A 6,000-nucleotide genomic window follows, 5' to 3' on the forward strand; every position below is an offset into this window, starting at 1 on the left:
CTCAACAACTTTTTGCAGGGAAAACTCTTCCACAACCAGCAGGATGCAGACATTGCTTTCCAAGAGTTCATCAAATCCCAAAACACGAATTTTTATGTTATGGGTATAAACAAACTTATTTCTCGTTGGCAAAAATGTGTTGATTGTAATGGTTCCTGTTTTGATTAACAAATATGTGTTTGTGCCTAGTTATAATGACTTAAAATTCATAATCCAAAACTGCAATTACTTTTGCACCAACCTTTTGTATTTCCCTTTTGCCCATTCTGCAAAAATCGTTTAATGTAAGGCTTTTAAATTCCCAGCTGAACCTTTATTTGTTGCTAATAATTTTTAGTTTCTTGGCTTTGTGATAAGAGAATATGTAATATTTCTAGTTCATGTTACTTACTGACTTTTTGTGTGTGTAACATGATCTCAAAGTCAATTTTTGTGACTTCCATTTACACTTGAGTAGGTGCACTCTCCATTAACAGAGTTTAAAGTTTTGTATAGCCTTAAAATATACCCTATTTATTATGTTGTTTAGGTCTTTTATCTTATTTATTTTTTGTCAACTTAATCTGTCTTATGTGGAGAATACTGTGCTAAAGTTATAATGAGTGTGTTTCCACTTATGTCTTCTTGCATTGTAGTTTTTGCTTCAGTGAGGCAATTCTGTTATTTAGTGCATAGATATTCATAAATATAACTTTGTTGTGAATTATGATTTATTCTAGCATTAAGAAGTGAATTATGGTTCATTCTAACATTAAGAAGTGTCATTTTTATACCTTTAATGCTTATAAAATTGAATGTTTCTTTGTCTAATGTCAGAATTGCTACACCTGCTTCCCTGACAGATTCCATTTGCCTGGTATGCCTTTGTCTATCTCTTTATTTTTATCCTTGTAGTCACTTATTTTAGAGATGTGTCTTGTGTGTCCATATAGTTGGTTCTTGTTTTGTGAGTCAAATTGGAAATCTTTTTCTATTAATATATGGATCAAATCCATTCACGTTTATTAGTAAGTGTGATTGTCTAGTCTCACATCTACATATTATTTGTCATAATTATGCATTTTATGTTACAATTGCTGAGCTTTTTCCTTTACATATATTTTCTTTGCTGTTTTACCTTTACAATTTCTTTGGCTATTTAGAAAGTTCCAGTGACCATCTTTATCTTAATGCCTTTTTAATGAAATTGATAGATAAAATCGTATGTATTTATTATGTACAACATGATGTTTTGAAATATATAAACATTGTTGAATGGTTAAATCTAGATAATTAACACATGCACTACCTCACAAAGTTATCATTTTTGTGGTGAGAACATTTAAAATCTACTCTGTTAGCATTTTTCAAGAATACAATATATTGTTATTAACTATAGTCACAATACATCATGATCTCTCTCATATGTGGAATATATCTTTATAGCTTTTTAAATATCATTAGTTCTCTGTTTCCATATTTAACCTTTTACTTACTACTTTGTTAGTTTTTGCTGGTATCCATTAGCTTTCACTTGTTCCCTATATTAAAAAATTAATGTGCTTATTTTATTTTCCTCTTTCGATTTTTCTTCTCTCATTCTTAGTCACATCATTTATATTTGTCAAAGATAAGACACATAATATGATATATAATATACGCTACGTAACATGTTATTCTCTCACTCTTATCCTCACTTTTTTCTGATCTCACTTGTATCTACAAATCGAACATACTAAATGCTCACCATTAGTCTTTCTTCCAGAAGTTTCACTAGTCATATCTTGGTTCAAAGAAGCCCATTCTCTAGTGTATTTCTCAAAATGGGCTGCTGAGGATAGAATTTCCTGATTTCTTCCATATTTGAAGCATTGACATTTTAAAGACAACTTGGCTTTATAAAATGTTTAGTTCACATATTCTTCCCTTGAATCTTTTGAAAATGCTGCCCCATTGATGCTTTGCTTTGTATGTTTGGTTTTTCCTTATTATCTGGGAAATTTGATCCTAGTCTAATCTTGTCCTTGTAATCTATTTGTTTTTTTAAAAATCTAATGGCCCTGATAAATCTTTTTCTTTATTTTAAAGTTTGATAGTTTTACTAGAGTTTGTCACAGAGTTATCATTGTGGGTCAGTTTCCTCCAGTACCTGGTGGGTCCTTTCCATATGTAAATACAGATCTTCTTTATTTCTAGAAAGTTTACTATAATTTTTTAAAATATTAGTTCTGTTCTATTGTTTAATTTTTCTTCTTTTGAAACTCCAATTATACATAAATTGGTCCTTTGCCTGAATACCATTTCAACCAATTTTATTTGACCTTTTTAAAAAGACTTTTTCTTATTTTTTCATTTTATTAGTTGTTTTTCCACTTCTACTCATTGCCCTTTATTAAGTGATCATCCACACCTTTTCTTCCTTGGGTGCCGTAGGTGCCTTAGTCTTCATTTCTTATGTAATTTTTGCCCCTGAATTCAGTCAGCTCTCATTTCATTTCTTCCTATTCTTGACTTTTCAACTTCAGATGCAAGGTCTTTTGCTGTTGTTGTTGTTTCATATATCAAAATGCTTGTTTGAGGATACTTAATTCAGTTTTAGAAACTGTTTAATAGTTTTGTTTTGCTTTGCTTTGCTATTCTTCTGCTTAGAGAAAAATTCCTCAGATAAACTGTTTTTATTTTAATTTGTTTTCCTTTAACAGTAATTTGTACAAAGACTATGTCCCTGCTTGTTGTAGTATATAAGAATCCTAATTCAAAATTGCCTCCTTCTATCAATATAGCAAAGTAGACCTTGTTTCTAGATAGCTTTGCTTTCTGTAGGGGTTTGGGAGAATAATTGTGTGTTCTTTGATATTTTTACTTCCTTTTGTGTTTCAAGATCTTAAATTTCTATCTCTTGCTTCTTTTTCTCATTCACTGTGAATTTTCCAAAAGGTGCCTCTTCTGTCCTTTTAACCATTATCGCCTCCAAATATTTACTTTTTTTAAAATAATTGCCTCCTCATATCTTAGGTACACTTTTAAGTCTCTTCCATGAGATCAGTACTTTTTCAGTATTTTTCTTTTTTTTCTTGAGATGGAGTCTCACTCTGTTGCCCGGGCTGGAGTGCAGTGGTGAGATACTGGCTTACTGCAACCTCTGCCTCTTGGGTTCAAGCAATTCTCCTGCCTCAGCCTTCTGAGTAGCTGAGATTACATGCACACACCACCACAACTAGCTAATTTTTGTGTTTTTTGTTGTTGTTGTTTTTAAGTAGAAACAGGGTTTCACCATGTTGGCCAGGCTGGTCTCAAACTCCTGATCTCAGGTGATCCGCCTGCCTCTGCCTCCCAAAGTGCTGGTATTACAAGTGTGAGCCACCGTGCCCGGCCTTTTTTCAGTATTTTTATACCTATGGTTGATTTTCTTCCTCTGGAAGTGTTTTTTTTTTAGCTTAATCCTAGCTGCACTGCTAGTTCCCCTCTTTTCTCTTTTGTTCAGTTTTTACTTGACTGTTTTGTTTTCCATGAATGCATTTGTCATGAGTGTAAGAGGTAATTCAGTGGTATTTTGTTTTTATTTTTCTTACTTTACAGGTTATATGAAGTTTGGGCATTCTCTACTAATAAAACTCACGAAAGCAGGTGTTTTGCATGGTCATATTGGTTCTTTTTGTTGTTCTGACTTCTTTCTTTAAAAGTTATGCTGGGAGGTTTGAATATTCACCACTGCCATTGTTTTGGCTTCCCCTAAATTCCCCTGATTTATTCTCAGGTGGCAAATTGTAATATATTATCAACTTGATTAAAGGTACTTTTGAAAACAATATGTATTTTTAAAACAATCCCACACAGCAGCACGAGAAGCTTCTCAGTAAATCTGGATTATAGCGCACAGACATGGATTAGATTTTATTTGATACCATCGTGAAATATGAATGAATGAGGAAAAAATATAGAGCTACTCTGGTCCAAATTTACTTTTGTCTTCTCTTTAAAGCAAATAAATATGGGACTGAAAATTCTAGAAAAACATCTCTCTTGGAAGATGACTGGAGCCCTAGATGGACAATGAGCACGGAATTAAAGAGAACACCAGATAAACATGTTTAAGTCTTCAGGCTGTGCTTGAAGAGTACTTGCTATTGAGCTACCGGAACCATTGCTATTGATCCTCAGAGATATGAAGGGGCACGAGACAGTTGCAAGGAGATTGCGTGTGGGAAATAGTGTTCACATTTCCACAAAGTGAAAGATGAGTTATGTAAGACAATTATAGCAATGTGCCTAAGCTGGGTCACAGAATGGTTATTAAAAAGGTAGTTTGGAATTACTACGGTGAAGCACTAGTTGAAGAGGAGTCCATTGTGAAGAAGCACTATCATGTTAGCTGGACTACTTTCTTCTATAGGATGGATAGGTTTGGGGGATTACTGTAAATATGATGTATCTGGAATTGAGAAGACATTTGACAAATCTTTTATTACATCCCTGTGGACAAATGGAAAATATAGCCTGTATTATAGTATCATCTGATTCCTATTATTTCCTATAAGTATTAGACATATCTGTGTCAGATACTCACCCCACCATATAAAAGAAGTCCATTAACACATTCTTTTCCACTCCCATGTCCTAAACAGTTGTTCCTCATTCATTACCCTGATTTGTTTTCCCATTTATTATTTATTTATTAAGGTATTTCACTTTACCTTGAGCCTTGGAACTATTACTTATTATAATTTTCTGGCTAGCATCTACACTTCACTAGCATTCTAAACTTGGCTAAGTCTCTCTTTGATCACTTCTATGACAAGGAATTACTGTAAATTGAAGATGATAAAACTGTAATGCAAAATGTAGGAATAAAAGAATGGTAGACTCAGTGTTCAGATTCTGAACACCATATGTAAGAGTTAAACTAAGTAAATTTCACAATATTTCTTCTTATATATTCCACTTTTCTTCTTAAATATTTTATAATGTTTAATTATGATAATTACTGACTTCCCTAAGTTCCGAAAAATTTTATTGTTGTTCTGAAGGAACACTCCAAGATGATCAGCAGATGGCACTGCTAACTTGAAAAACCAATTCCTAGATATATTAAAAATTGATGACATATTTTTAAAGCTGTTAACAGTTACTATGATGTATTACAGAATAGTGAGAAAACAATGTTAAACAGGTGGAAGAAATTTAAAATGATCCATAATTGTATATAAAATAATGATTAACATTTTAGTACATGGCCAAGTTTTATATTCACATAAATGGAATCTATCCTACAAGAGCCTACTAACTGAATTTTGAAAATAAAAAATGTATTATATCAAATTGCCATGTCATTAAATCTTTCTCGGCAACATGATTTTTTATGGTATATAAATACACCGTACTTTAGTTAACCAATGACTTGTAGTAGGAAATTTAGTTTATTTCCAATTTCTTATTCTCATAAATAACACTGTTATGAACATCCTTGTGTCTAATTCCTGAGTTATAGGTCACATATTTAATTGTCTCCACAGGATAAATTCCCAAAAGTAGAACTGCTGTATTAGAATATATTTTTAAAATATTATTTTCAAATTGGACCCAAGAAAGGGTATAATAATTTGCACTCATTTTTTAAATTTATACACATTGAACGTTACATTAAAAATCATTTGTCTCAAAATAGGTACAAAATATAACTTTATTTAAAATTATGTCTTTGATTAAATGTTTTCAAACATTTTGTAGGTTTATGATCTACTTGATATTTGTGAATTTCATTTTCATGTCTTTTAACCCTTTTAAAAATAGAATAATTCACAATTTTTCTACTTATTTTGTGAATACTCTTTATTAAAGTCATCATTGCAATTAAGGCTATTCTATATAAGCCAACGTTGCTAACCCAAGTGTTATTTAGGAGAGTATTATTTTACTTTAGAAAAAAATGTGTCTTTTTTTAAAGTTTATTGAATTTTTCTTTGAGTGTTTTTTCATGATAAATTTTAATAACTGTTTCTCAGGGACCACGAAAAGGATTAA

This window comes from Pongo abelii, chromosome 13 (assembly GCF_028885655.2).
Source record: "Pongo abelii isolate AG06213 chromosome 13, NHGRI_mPonAbe1-v2.0_pri, whole genome shotgun sequence".
Taxonomy (NCBI): Eukaryota; Metazoa; Chordata; class Mammalia; order Primates; family Hominidae; genus Pongo; species Pongo abelii.